We start from the raw sequence: 13,890 nt of genomic DNA on the forward strand, positions 1-13,890 counted from the left end.
AGTCATGCAGACAACTCTCTTCCAGGAGCAATCTCAGGCCAATATTAGGAATATTTGGAATATTTGGAGAAGTAGTGGTTAGAGTGGAGAGGAGGGCTGTGGCTCCTTCGGCCTTTCAAGACAAGAGATGGGGCAGGGGAGGCAGCAGCCAAAAGCCTGGACTGCCTTCACAAAGTCCATTTCTCTTTTCTGCACTGAGCACATCCCCCCTACTAGTCTTTGGGCAATAGATGAGATGGGTTCTGCTCTCCTGCTTCCCACTCCAGCAGGCCCTATCCCAAGGGAAAAAACAAACTTCAGACCACAAATCAGTTCTGGTCCAGGAGAGAGGCAAATAAAACAAAGAAAACCTAAAGATTTTTATATCTAGATTATGTCCATAGAACTGGCAAGTTTCCTTAAGCAAGGTGAATACTTCTTAGGCTAGTTAAAGACTATTAGTTAAAGAGGAATTCTTTACACCCGATGAGAACTGACTCTTGTCCTCAGAATGTATCTGTTTTCCCTAATTTATTTGTCATAGTGCGAAGGAAGCCTCTCCCCATGAAAATTTCAGGACAATAATCAGTTTAAGAAACAGGATTTAGTGTAACAACATTTTTCCACAATGTGCAGAGCCTCCGATGACTGCAATAATCTAAAAACAAGATCTCTTTCTCTCTTTCTTCTCCCATACATTGCTTTAGACTTACAGCTATCAAGGAGTTGTAAAAAAAAGCATAAAATAAAATTAAAATGAAAAACTGGAAATGAAGAGGACAGTATTACAGGGAAAGATGGGGAGGAGGTAATTGAAAAAAAAACAAAAAAAAAAATAAAAAAACAAAACAAAAAAAAAGTGGTTCTGATGTGCAAATTGTAGATAAAGACTTGTGATGAGAAAGAGGGGAGTGCCTGATGAGGAAGACTGGAGAGTGTGTTGAGAGATAACAAGAACCAGTAATTTCTATTCAGCAAAGCCACCAAATCAGAGAGCAGCGCGATCTTATTGGAGGAGAGCCTTCAACAGCAACTAATCCTGTCATATTGAAAGAAAATTGTAAATGTTCTCTGCAGAAATTGCCTTGCCATTGCAGCTAATCGAGCCCACTTCGCACTCACACACATCCCACAGCCCCGCACACGCTCCGGGCGGTCAGCAAGGACACTCACCCAGCGAGATGCTCAGCTAGGCACCCCGCTCCCCTCGCTCGCCAGCTCACCCTCACTTCCCCACCAGCTCTGGGGGAAGCAGGAATTATTACCGGCTCACTCACGAGTCCCGGCTTCACCTGTTTAATTACTCCAGTTTTGTCTAAACCTTTAAGCCAGGTTTGATAGCATTATTTAGCATTATTGCTCTCTATTTTTTTTTTTTTTTATGATTTTTTATTTTTTATTTTTTTTTTCAAAAGAGCTCAGCTTGGCTGAACTGCAGCAGCGACTCCCGAGGGTTAGAGCCACCGAGGGGCTGTGTGTGTGTAAAGTGTGTGCCTGTGGGTGTGGGAGGGCGAGAGGGGAGCGGGAGACAAAAACTCCATCAGCCCGGACAATGCCACCCCTCGTTTAAAGCTTCCAGCCTGTTATTCCTTGCCCCACTATCACGGTGCCGAGTGCTCTGTGTTTCCCCCGGCTCAGCCCCCCTCCCTGCTGGTGGAAGATATGGAAGAGGAGGATAAAGGCGCTGGCTGCGGGCGCTGACGGCGCTCAGCCCGCACGCCGCTCCAGCCAGCCGCCTGCAGCGGGATGAGATGCAACTTCTGCTAATTGGATCACAGGTAGGAAAGCTTTGGTTTTTACTGACGTTTCCTCTCTCGCTCGCTCGCTCTTCTTTTTTTATTTTTCTTTCCATTTTTTTTTTCTTTTTCTTTTTTTTTTTTTTTTTTTCTCTTGGCTTTTCTTTCGCGTCCTCTACCCTCCGCCCCTTCTTCGCCGCGCCTAGGATTTCATCCCCTGCTGCCACAGGAAAGCTCCCGCCAAGGAAATAATGTCTAAGAAACGAGCTTTTGTTTCCTGGCAGAAGAAGCAGAACAGACCATAGGGAAACTTTTGCTGAATGGGTCACGGCTGAGCGGGCCGCCGGTGAACAGCAGCGAGGGGAGATTAGGCAAAGCGATCGTTCCCAGCACAGAGCGTTTCTCTGTCCAGTTTCAGGTGCGATATTAATCCCAGAACCCAGCCTAGCACGGTGGAGCGGGAGCGACACATAGCCTGATACAGAGAAACCTCCGCATTTTTCAAGAGCTATACACAGGGGGTTTTATTACAAATGCTACATTCCGACACAGGTTCATCTGCCGGGCTACCCTTCCCAAATGCCTCTGTGACATGTTTGTCCAGCACTCCTGCAAGATGTCCCCGGGAGCGGGGAGCGGAGCCTGCCCGCCCGCGGTGCGCGCTCGCTGTCGGGCGGCCAGGAGGGGACGGGGCGGGGGGGATCCCTGCCCTGCGGGACAGGAGCCGTGTGGGGTGTCGGGGACGGGGCTGCCGCCGTGCCGGGGCCGTCCCGAGCCCCCCCAATCGCTGCTGTGCCCGGGAGCGGCTCCCGCTGCCCGCTCTCTCCCGTCCCGCCCCGGGGAGGGGAGGGGAGCTCGGGCTGGGGGAGCCGCCGGGGGTGGGAAGGGTCTGGGCTTCCCCCGGCTCATTCCCGGCTCCCCTCGGCCGCATCCCTGCCTGGGCTCGCTCCCAGGAGCAGGAAGCAGGGTGCTGCGGGAAGGGATGCTCGGGCTCCGGCTGGCCTCTCTGCCCCGCTCCGGCCGAGACCCCGGCAGGGCTGTGTCGGTCCCGGCCGTGCCTCGGGCTCCCTTTCCTCTCGCCTGTGCCGCCACCGAGGAGTGCTCAGGGCCAGAAGGAGCGAGCTGAGACTTTGAGAGGGAGCTCCGATCAATCTGTGGATGAAAAATTGTCTCCCAGAAACAACCCTGGGGCACTGAGGTCCTGGTGCAGCTCCACAGCGAGGCTGTATCGGCGGCTCTGAAGGGACAAAATGCTTTCTGCTCCTTCTCAGGCAAAAGGCGATTCTGGCCATCCCTCCAGCCAGGGCACTTCTCCTGGCTTTGCGCCTTCCCAGCGGTGTGCCCCGTGCCGTGCTTGGGGGAGGCAGGCTGGGGGCTCCTCTGCTGGATCAGCCCAGCCGGAGGGCCCTGGTGCCAGCTCCTGGAGGATGAGGATGGCTGTGCCCGCTGCCAGGTCCGAGGGGAGGCTCTCGGGGCTCACCACTCATCCCCGCTAGCCCACGGGGGAGTCCTTACCCCTTTGCTGGGTAAAGAACAAGGGATGCTTCTTCCCACCCCTGCAAGGTTGTTTATTCCTACTATTTTCATTTGTTAAAGTTCCTTCCAGGGCAAGGAGATGGCTTTATTTCCAACTGGAAATTCTTGCTGCAAATCTAGCCAGAGTGACATCTATTCCCATTTTGATGTATCAACTAGTGTGTTGGCACACACTGGCTTGTCCTTGTCCCTTAAGGAAGATATTCTCTTTGCAGAAGGAAAAAGGCAAGGACAAAAAAAGAAGGTCTAATCTCTGCCTGACAGCCCAACTGACAGACAGACAGTCCTTGCAGTTGTTTGGGGGATATACCAAATCCATAAACTATAGAAAACAATAAGGAAGGTGAATACAGGAGAGCAGAGGTATGCATGCTGTCTTTTATGGTATTGCATCACTTGCAATCACAGCCCCTGTCTGAATACACACCAGCTTTGATTGTGTGGTTTATGACACCAGCCGCTCTTGGTGACTCATCTATAAAGCTCTCTAAGCTACACAGAATACACTTCCTCCCTCCTTTGGGATCTTTTGAGTATAAGTTTGGTTGAACTTCCCCCCTGCAGGACCCCCAGACTGTTTGCTTTTGCACCAGGGGAGTGAGAAGCGCAGTAATCTCGCTGGTTTGTTGAGCGTGTGCCCCACTGAGCTGCCCTCTCAGCAGCATTATTTATTATTAACCCTGCTCCTTCCCTCAGCACTCTGATTTCTGCATTGCAGTCCCCTTGGGAACAAGGCACAGGATATGGGAAGGGGGGGTTTAGGATGTCCCCAGCTTGCTTTGGATGGAGGTCAAAATTATAAAAAGGAGAAGTCCTGCTTTTCTCCCATCCAAACCCAGGATTTTGAGTAGTATCCTCTACCCGAATGGTTGTAACCCTGCATCTGGGCAGAGCTCAGGAGACCTGGACCATGTGTGACCACAAATGTCCTGAGGAGATGGAAGGGACAGCAGTCTGGCTGTGCTCTGTCACTGTACAGGATGGAGACCCAGACACTGAAAGGGGGAAACTGAGGCCATCAGTTAAAAACTGAATCTATAAACAAAACTACTTTTTTTCCTCCTAGATGTTCAGCCCGGTGCCCACTGTCACTTTGGTTGTCACGTCTGGGCTGAATCCCTGTGTGTGTGCGTGACAGTTCTCAGCTACTCAAAATGCTTGGCTCTTTCATCCTGTTTGGTGTCTCATTCAAAAGCCTTTTGAGGACACCTACTATGAAATCCCTCAATGTTGTAAATATAATCCCAGGAGGTTTCTCTGTCCCACTTCACTTCTGTAACCCACTCACCCGTTCACCCAGCTTTCCCTTTTCCGCTAATATCATGACCTACATGCAAAAGACGTAGTTTCTGGTCCTGTTTCCATAGCAATGCAGCATGGGGAACTCAGACAAGCCAGTAATAATGAAGCCAACTCCCTTTCTGTGAAATCAAGACCTCTTTGAAAGTTGAGTTCAGTTTAAGGCGAAGTAGGGGGCCGCGGGGAGCTGGATTCCCAGCCCGAAGCCCAGATCTCCGCGCCCTCTGGTGCCAGAGGCAGGCGAGGAAGAGCATCCCCGGGCACAAGGAATGGGAGGCTTCACAGCCAACTACTGCAGAGGGGGAGAAGCAAGTGGTATGAGAAAAGGGCATTCTTCCATCCTTCCCAGTGTCTGTTGCCAATCAGATCTTCCCTCTTCCAAGCTGAAAGCTTGAATCAGCTGATTCAACTGATCCTGGTTTGGTCACTCGGAGATTATGGCTTGGGTGGGTTAAGCTGTGGAATAAAAAGTGGGAAGAAATTGGAGCTGGGAAGCCCAGACTGTGTCTGACCGGTTTTTTTTGGGAATTGTGGATGTCTCTGGCTTTGAGCTTCGCAGCTTGAAGCAACTCGCAGCTAATTCTGAGAGATTTGATGGCAGAGAAGAGGATTACTCACTTGTGAAACTGCTGCCCTGACCTTCTACTGGCTGTTTAGGTGGGTGGATGGGATAGGCAACAGTAATCAGGCTAAGAAAAGCTGAAGGGGCTTAGATCCATCTCATATGAATGACAGGGATAACTTTTTCACAAATGCTTGTAGCCTTAAATCTTAAAAAGCTTAAATTGTATGCTGGTATTTAACGTATGGTAGCATTAAATTGTGTGGTAGCATTTCAAGCCCTGTTAAACCCATCTTAGAGATTCCCATCTCTAAGAACCAGGCTGTACAAAGAACCAAGCACTGAGAACTCCTGCAGCTAAGCGAGACTCCACGCACACCACCTACCCATCTTTTCCAGTTTCCATATTTTGGCAAAGGCAGCTTCCAGTTTTGCCAGGGTCTCCATGGCTTTTCCTGTGTCAGAACTGCCCAAAAAATACAGTTTTGTATTTTGTATTCCCTACTTGCTTGTCCACATCCCACCAGCTGACTGCCAAACACCTGTGCCTAGCAGATTGCATTCCCTAGCTCTCCATATTAAATCGAGGAGGGATCCCTTGCTGACTTATCCCACCGCCTTCCTACACTTCCCTGATTGAAGTGGGCAGCATTAAAAGTTGAGACCACTCCTGAAGTTGCATTAAAGGGCTGCCTCCTTTTCCCATGCACCCTGAGCTTTCTGCTGTGTAAAAATGCTTCAGGCTGTGGGGCTGCCTGTCCTTTTGGACTGCCAGTCCTACCTTATAAGCTGTATTGTTACCTGTGTCTAACACCGTCTATTCCCCACAGACAGGGTTATATATCAGCAGGTCCTACAAAGAATATCTCTCATCTAACACAATCTGAAGTCCCAAGAGGACAGGATAGGGTGAAGTGAGTGATCTCATTCCTAAAGAATGCTTGCCAATGCCACTAAGAAGTGCAATGAGGTTTCAGCAGTGCACGTGCTCCGTGTATTCGTTTTTAAGGCTATGATGCAGTTTAAATGAAAGAGATCACATTTAGGGCCAGCTACTTTGCTCAAAGTCTTCTGCATGTTTTCTATTTGATAAGGTGATTCTCTGATTCCCGTCATTCCAGTATTTCTTGAGACTCCATGGGCTAGATTCTGATCTTAATTACCTTCTTTCAAATCAGGGGTGCCTCCAGTGATTTTAATTGTGTCTGGTTTATTCTGGTGCAATTGAGCTCAGAATCTGACTTTCACAGAAACATAGTAAGTGTTGTAATTAGAATACGCCAGTGTTTTGACAACTGTTCATGGAACAGCTCTGTTTCATCAGACTCTGCTGAAAGGGAAATGCAGTGTGATGATGGGCATTGGGAATAGCACGGGCACCTCTCACAGCGATGGCAATAAAGATCTCTGTGAGCAGCCACAACATAAATAGGCGAGAAATTCTGTAAATCAGCATTTCCCGGGGTTTCCCTCAAGCTCTTAGAAAAGCTCTGAGTAAACTGTGGGCATGTGTGGGTTTTCTTAGTTTTGTTGGTTGCTTGTGTTTTTTGGTTCGGTGTTTGGTTTCCTTTGGGGCTTTTTGGCTTTTTTTGAGAGAGGTGTAATGAGACAAAAATATCTCCATAGGTCTGTCTTCTGAATCATTGTCAAAATTAGTGTTGGAAACCAAGGTGATAAAATAAACCTAGTAATTTAATAGAATTTTCTTGCTTAGTGATTTCTCTGGCTCAGGATTTTCAGGTAGCCTGAATATATAAAGATCTCTTTATTTCTGTGCAGATAGGATGATCTTCAGGCATGAAGATTAGATCCTTCTCTTCTGTAATCCATTCCACCATGAGAGAAACAAAAATCAGTAAAAACTATATATAGGGGAAAAATCTGGTTTCTGATATAGATCATAGCATTTTCATAGATTCCTGAGAAATTTTCTCTCAGCTTTGCAATGAATAACTGATGTCTATTTTAAACTCATCTATCTCATGTTCAGTCAATTAGAAAGCAGAGCAGTCATATGTTGAAAATTATTCATAACTTTGTTCATGAGTAATGGCAACAAGCTTATTCCTCTATTATTTCTGAAATCCTTTAAAGCGAGCCAGTGACCAATGATTTATTCATGAAAATATTCACACATTTCAAAAGTTTCATGAATGTTAGCATGAATTATTAACAGAATTTTTGTTATTTGTTCTCATTGCTCATTATTTTCCTATTCAAAAAGGCATCAGTCATCCACTTACAGAGCATTAGAACATAATGATTACAGCATTGGATCAGACAGGTGTTTTGTCTCGTCCTGTAGAGTGTTTCTATCAATGTTGGTTACCAAAAAGACAGGTGTATTGAGTACTGCCCTAGATATCTGCACTGCCCTTAGGTAAAAGGTTTTCATCTTGGGTTTGCTCACCACCCAGAGATCTTTTCCAAATGACAAAAAGATCTACTCACTTCCCCCCCCAGATGGAAACCTCTAGTGATTTCAGACAAGCTGCAGATGTACTCACTGGCCAGAGAAGAAATTCATGCTGTTCTTCCTCCCAGTAAGTTCAGTACCTTAGTGATTGCATGTAGCAAGGAATTCAGCAGGTTAATTAAATATTTTCTTTGGAAAATCATATTTCAGACAACCTTTGATCTATTTAAATTAGTTGTCTTTCAGCATTATTGATACCTCTCTGTTATGTGACAGGAAAAGACCAACTGGAACAGCCAGTTCAATGTAAAAGTGCCATTCATTTACTCCAGCATGACAGAAGAAAAGGACAATAAAATAATTTATATTTTAGCACCTCTTACTCTTCCCATGCTAATGAAAGTTTTGGTTTTTCTGTTTGGTTTGGGCTTTTTTTCTTATTTCTGACCACTGCTGTAATAGAGAAAAATAGAGTTGTTCACTGTAATGTCATAATGAGTGGCCACAGGTGGCTTAGAATAGAGAAAGGCTACCAAATATTTCACTCCACCTCTGATTGTTCTGCCTCAGCCAACGTTAATTTCCATTGGGGATCCAAATGTTAGGTTCTCCCAACTTAATTAACATACTATGAGTACACAGAGGTACTTCAATCCTTATTCTCTTTTTCTAAGAGCAATAATTTCAGCAAAGAAGTTCTAAGTTCTTGGACAACTCAGCTGATAATCTTTTACTGTGAAAAAGGATCATTTATGTTTAGCTTCTGTTTTCTCTTTCTTAACCATGTTCCATCTTGTAATAATAATCTACCTATTCTATCACAACTTAAATTTGTCAAAGAATTTAATACAATGTATAAATACCTATATATGTAGACCTGTCAGGTTGTTTTTCCTGGTCTTTTAGCTTGATGCTTCAAAGAATGCATGTCAGACAACATTTTTTTTTAAGAAAGCTATGATTCTTTTTTATCCCCTCCTATATGTAAATCTAGTTTTTGTTAGTTTCAATCAATTAAGGTGGAAGAGAAACAAGGCTTTTCAGTGTATAATATCTGAGATTAATCCTGTGCTTGTCCTAAAGATAGGTATGCTTGTTGCTACCTTCCTGTCCCTCTGCAGAGTATCTGACTTCAGCGACAACCTGCCTATTTTTGCTATCAGCACAGCCACTTCAATTTCAAATGCTTTCCAAACCCTTGCATATATAACCATGAGTCCTTTTGATATGCTGCTGGTTAGTTTATCAGTTTGTTCCAATGTTTCCCCTTTCAGTGTTCCACATTCTGACAGCTCACGTGCTTTCTTGTCTCGAAAAAAACAGGTCTAACATGGATATTGGTACAGCATCCTTTGCAGAGAAGATTTAACCAAAAATATAATTCAGAACACCTGCAAAGTCCTTTTCCTCATTAATTATTCCTAATAGCCCCTTGATGTGCAGCAGATCCCGCTGGTTTCCTCCTAAGCTGAGTGATTTTAAGACCTTTGAGAAATGTCCTGCAGTTCCCCGCTCTGTACACCCCCACACAAGCTCCTGTCAGTTTGGGCATCCTTGGCCCTCTTCACTTACCAATGACATTTTGTCTGTGTTTTATTTTAACTCCTTCCCTTAGCCATGGGCTTCACCAGAGACAAAGTGTCATTTCCTCAAACCTGGTGGCTTGGCTCAAACAACTTCTTGGACTTTAACATTTCACAACTTTTTTCCTGTCTTGCCTTCCAGTTTGCTTTCCAATGACTTCACTGAATCAGAAACTGTCTGTTGAAACACCTGTTGTTTTGAATCCATGGATTTTTCTTTCTTTCTCTTTTGTTCTTTGGCATTTGTTTTGTTTTGTTTTTTAATTTATTTTATTTTATTTCTGCCTTCAGTACTTTTTAAGCAGTTCACTAATTATAATCAGTTTGTCTCAAGTTCTTAACATAGTAATAAGTTTATTATTTTTCAGTGTTTTGTCTGCATCACATCTTCAGCTATTTAGTTAAGAGCACCTACTCTCATGTTCTCCACTTATTCTAGAAATTACTTAGGAATTGATGGGGTTTTTTAACCTGCTTGTAGCAGCTGACTTTCCAACACACAGGTGGGTGAGCCCACCAACAGTTACCATTACATTAGACTTTCATACCTCTTTGATCTCTCTCCATAATAACCCACTGAATATCCCAGACATTTCCTGGACTAAGGGTGCTGGTGCTGTGTGCAAGCATCAGGCTTGAGTTGGAGAGGATATTTTTTCACTTAGCACACTGGACTGAAACCAAGCTGATCACAGATAAGCTCCTGGCCATGCCATCAACCTGCTGCCTGATTTTTGACACATTCTTATGGCCTGACACAAAGTCTGCTGAGGTCAGAGACCAACTCTTGTTACCTTGGGTAGGCTTTGGCTTGGCATCCTGAGGCAGGGACAATAATTCTTCCTGGTCCCATGACAGTGCTGTTGGGATTTGCTTCCTGCAGATTGTCAGATAGTGAGGTTCACCTGTGGTGCTGCCAAATGAAAAAAAAGAACAGACAGTCTCCATCCACAGGGTTTTTCTTCACACTGGGGTGTTGGAAAATTGAGCATTTTGGAGATGCTTACTGGGAAAGTCTCTGTTCAGAAAAGGAGGATAAGATAAAATGTTTAGTATCCCTCAGACAAAAAAATACTGAAGCTGCAACTGCTCTGGATCTTGGTGAGAAGAGATGATTCCTCTGCTGTTCCTTTTCCATGATTAAGCTAAACTTAAACTGATCCCCTGATCCATTACTGGCATCCTTAACCCACACTAATTTCACCTTTCCAGCAGTGTGTATTCAGCTGATGGAAGCTGTTGGAGCACGAGTGACATGACAGGAGAGGCCATCACCAAAGCTCTATATTTAACCTGGCAATGTCATGCCTTCTCAGAATGACCTTGAGCCCCAGCAGTGAGAATTTAAACAGGGAGTCTTGGTTGTGAAATTTCTTCCTTCAGCCAGACACAGAAGGCTCCTAAATATGAGGAAAAGCAGGGAAGAAGGAAGGTAAAATAAGTTACCCTCCTGCTTTTGACATTTGTGATAGCCCACACACTTAACTGCCACTAGAAGGAAAGAATACATGAAGAGATCACTGTTAAATTCTCATTTAAAATGTCTGTTTGATGTCTGCTAGTCATTTTCAGAATCTGATCCACTGGGAGTAAATGTAGGGATTTTTTCTGAAAGGTTTTGACATCAGAAGCAGTTTCCTGCAAGGAATGTCCTACTGTTATTAATTCTTTTGCTATGTGCTTCAGTAAAGGGGAAAAAACCCCAGAAATATACAATTAGAAAAAAAAAAAAAAAAAAGTAAGGAAAGAAAAAAGAAAGATGAACAAAAGCATTTGTTACGTTTTGTCTGAAGAAAGCCTGTAACTATCTCTCTCCCTTTCTTTAGCCAAGAGTGACACTGTTTATCTCCTACTTTGAAACACAGAGGAACGTAAAATACCAGGTTTTAAAAAGCCCAGATAAGTCAAGCACTGCCATCCTTTCTGAATGACATATTTGACAATTAATATTCCACATTATTATCTTTAATTCCTCTTAAAAATCAAAGTGGGGTGTGGAAATGACACATAGCTAAAAAGATGAGTAATTATCTTGTTAGTACTTTCAGAAAGCAGTGACAAAGGCTGAATTCCTGGTTTCGCCACAGGTTGCTGACAGGGCCTTGGACAAACTCATTTACCTCCTCAGCTTCTAACATGGAAATAGTATAAAATAACATTTTAATTCTCACAAGCTTTGTCTGCTCTTCCTGTTTAGATTTTAAATTGTTTGGCAGCATTTTTTGGGCAGTCAGCACTAAGTTACCCTTAAACTTACCTAAATTTGGGCATCCATAGAAAGAAATGAAGGATATATCATCTTCCCAATATTCAGCTACATTTTATTCCACGTGCAAGTTACTTAATAACATGGGCCTTTGGAGAGTAGGAGCCTCTCCCCTGGCCCCTGGTGTCACTGGCACAGGCAGCTGTACATGGTACCCCAGTTGATGCTGGGGTGCTAGCACCGTGTGCCTGTTCCCTTTGCCTGCTCACTGCTCACACACTTCTGAGAGAGGAAAGTGGGAAAGCTGCCTTAGGGAGAGTTGCTTTTGCATTCAGAGTCACCAGGTGAGCCCTCTTCTTTGGACAATTCTCAGCCTGCTTTACTTGTTCTGCACAGCAGACTTTTTTTGTCCTTCTTGGCTAGGTTCTTACTAAAACTAAAGCTACTGTAAGACATTTTGGGTAGTTGCCCTGAGGGAAAGGCAGGTACAAAGCTGCAGAGAGAAAGCACTTAGCCCCACAAACCAGTGACAGCATATTTACCCAGTCTGGGGAGATGTGACAAGGTGATGCCTAGAAATCAAATGTGCTGCTCTTCCAGGAGAGTCATTGGATCTGGCTGCTGTGGACAAAAGGTGCAGTTTCTAAAGACTCAGTCCCACTGAAGACTGACTGAATTACCTTTTCCTGGCACACAGGCAAGCTGGTCATTCTCCCTCAAAGGGGATCTTCTGGCAATCAGCAAATTCTGTGATGCTATGACTTGAATGAGAATGAGGCCCTGGCCCTCCCTACACCTTTCTTTTCCCCACGTTTAAGAGTTGAAACATCAAGTTTCCTCAGTGCAGGTCAGTAGACAGGACCAGCTGAAGGTGCCTTGATTTTGTGCTGAGCATGACAACATAACAAATGCCTACAGCACGACAGCAAAGGAAAAATGCATCCTCTGCATTTTCTGATATTCTTTGGATGCTATGTTCAGTTTGAGTCATCTGGGAGGCTCAGAGACTTGTGATTGCACATCTTAGCAGGTGAAGAGCTCTCAATTTAACTTTTATTCCAGTTTGAGTAGATGGAGCAAACAAAAAAGTCTTCAGCCCTTTCCTTCAAGGCATGAGGAAGCTCTGGTTAAACGTATTTCCTAACCCTCTGCAACGGTGTTAATGCAATACAACAAAAAGGACAAGGAGAAAAGCTCAGGAGAGCTCTCACTTTTTTTTTTTTTTTCCTTTCATAATTTGTTTATTTCTCAGGAATAGCTCCAGATCAACATTTTAGCCATTGCACAGTATTGCTTCACTAAATTAAAAGCACAACAACCAGAAAGGAGGAAGTTTTTTTGCAGCTGAACACAGACAGAGAAGAGATGATAACTAAATAAAGAGGAATCATTTCTTCATTTTGAAGGTGTACTTAGATCTCATTGTTAGGGATCACAGCAACATTTTTTTGCTGACAAACACCCTCGTCTCTTCAACCTCTTGTTCTCTGCCATGAAGCCAGTTCCTGCAGTGCAGAGTTAAGGAGTAATTATCACTCTTTCTTCTGTAATGAATAGTTATTATACAGGCCACCTAGAAGCCTTCTGTGGTCACCATGCCAACTCTCTCCCCCAGTCTTCTTTAACCCACTCCTCCTTGCTGCAGTGCTCAGCCACAGGTGGGATGTGGGGCTGCATGCAGGCTGTGCACAGCCCACCCTGATTTCACAGCATCCTGGATGCTGAAAGGGCACACAGGCTCACCGAGTGAGTACAGACACAAGGGTTTAACAGCCTGTGCTCCCTGCCATGATGGGAGAGGATTAGCATGTGTGCTGAGTGCCAGACCTCTTGCTGCTCTGCAGCCAAGCACTCTGGGTGCTTACAGTGCAGCCTCAGAAGGAGCCTAATCCAGGCCTGTCAGCTGGCAGCATGTTTTCTCTGACACCAGGGCTTGACAAGCTGGGGCTCCATGGGTGTTTATGGGACAGGCATGAAAGCAGGAGGAGAGGTGCTAGAAGAAGACGGCACCTTGGGGAAGTCAGATGCACTTCTCTGCTCTGGTAGGAGCCAAGGTGTGTTTCCAGCTACCCCTCAGTGCTGCTGCTATGATGTCAGTCCTTTTTAGGGGGGAATCGATCAGCTGGAAAGTGAGAGCATCACTGTCTGTGCTTTCAAGTGGTGGCTACGTCCCACTGGGGAGAGGGGAGAAGGGCTGCGTGTTGTCTGATCTCCCACCGTTCCTTCAACTCCGAATTGAACCACACCCTGAGGAAAATGAGAGCTGATCTTTGCTTAGATAAGCATTCTCAAGCAAATTAACCAAACAATGACAGAGCTATTTGTGCTCCTATAGGAAATTATGTACACATCATCCCAGCTAGGTGCAGTCCTGAGCACTGAATGGTGCAGAAGCTGAAGCAGCTCCCTCAGCTCAGGAATACCTGGGATTTGGTACAATACCTATATTTTATTTTATTTTTTTTTTCTCTTGCTGCTTGCTGAAATGACTACCTACAGTCCCTCAAGGGCAAAAGAAAAAAAAATTCTGAAAAAAGCCCTCCATACACAACAGAGTACAGGCAGTTGCTCTT

General features: G+C 44.9%; 1 protein-coding gene across 2 annotated transcripts in view; it reads left to right on the plus strand.

The window, feature by feature from the left end:
- Window positions 1–1,052: 1,052 nt before the first annotated feature.
- CHRM2 (cholinergic receptor muscarinic 2) overlaps window positions 1,053–13,890 on the plus strand; it is an 85,635-nt gene continuing 72,797 nt past the window's right edge. The window contains exon 1 of one of the 2 annotated variants that reach the window (XR_002868303.2): window positions 1,053–1,757. The gene's annotated coding sequence lies outside the window, so the exon portion shown is untranslated. The remainder of the gene's footprint in view (window positions 1,758–13,890) is intronic. The other variant, XM_023937752.2, reaches the window with a different exon arrangement.

Source organism: Cyanistes caeruleus, chromosome 4 (assembly GCF_971803275.1).
Source record: "Cyanistes caeruleus chromosome 4, bCyaCae1.hap1.1, whole genome shotgun sequence".
Taxonomy (NCBI): domain Eukaryota; kingdom Metazoa; phylum Chordata; class Aves; order Passeriformes; family Paridae; genus Cyanistes; species Cyanistes caeruleus.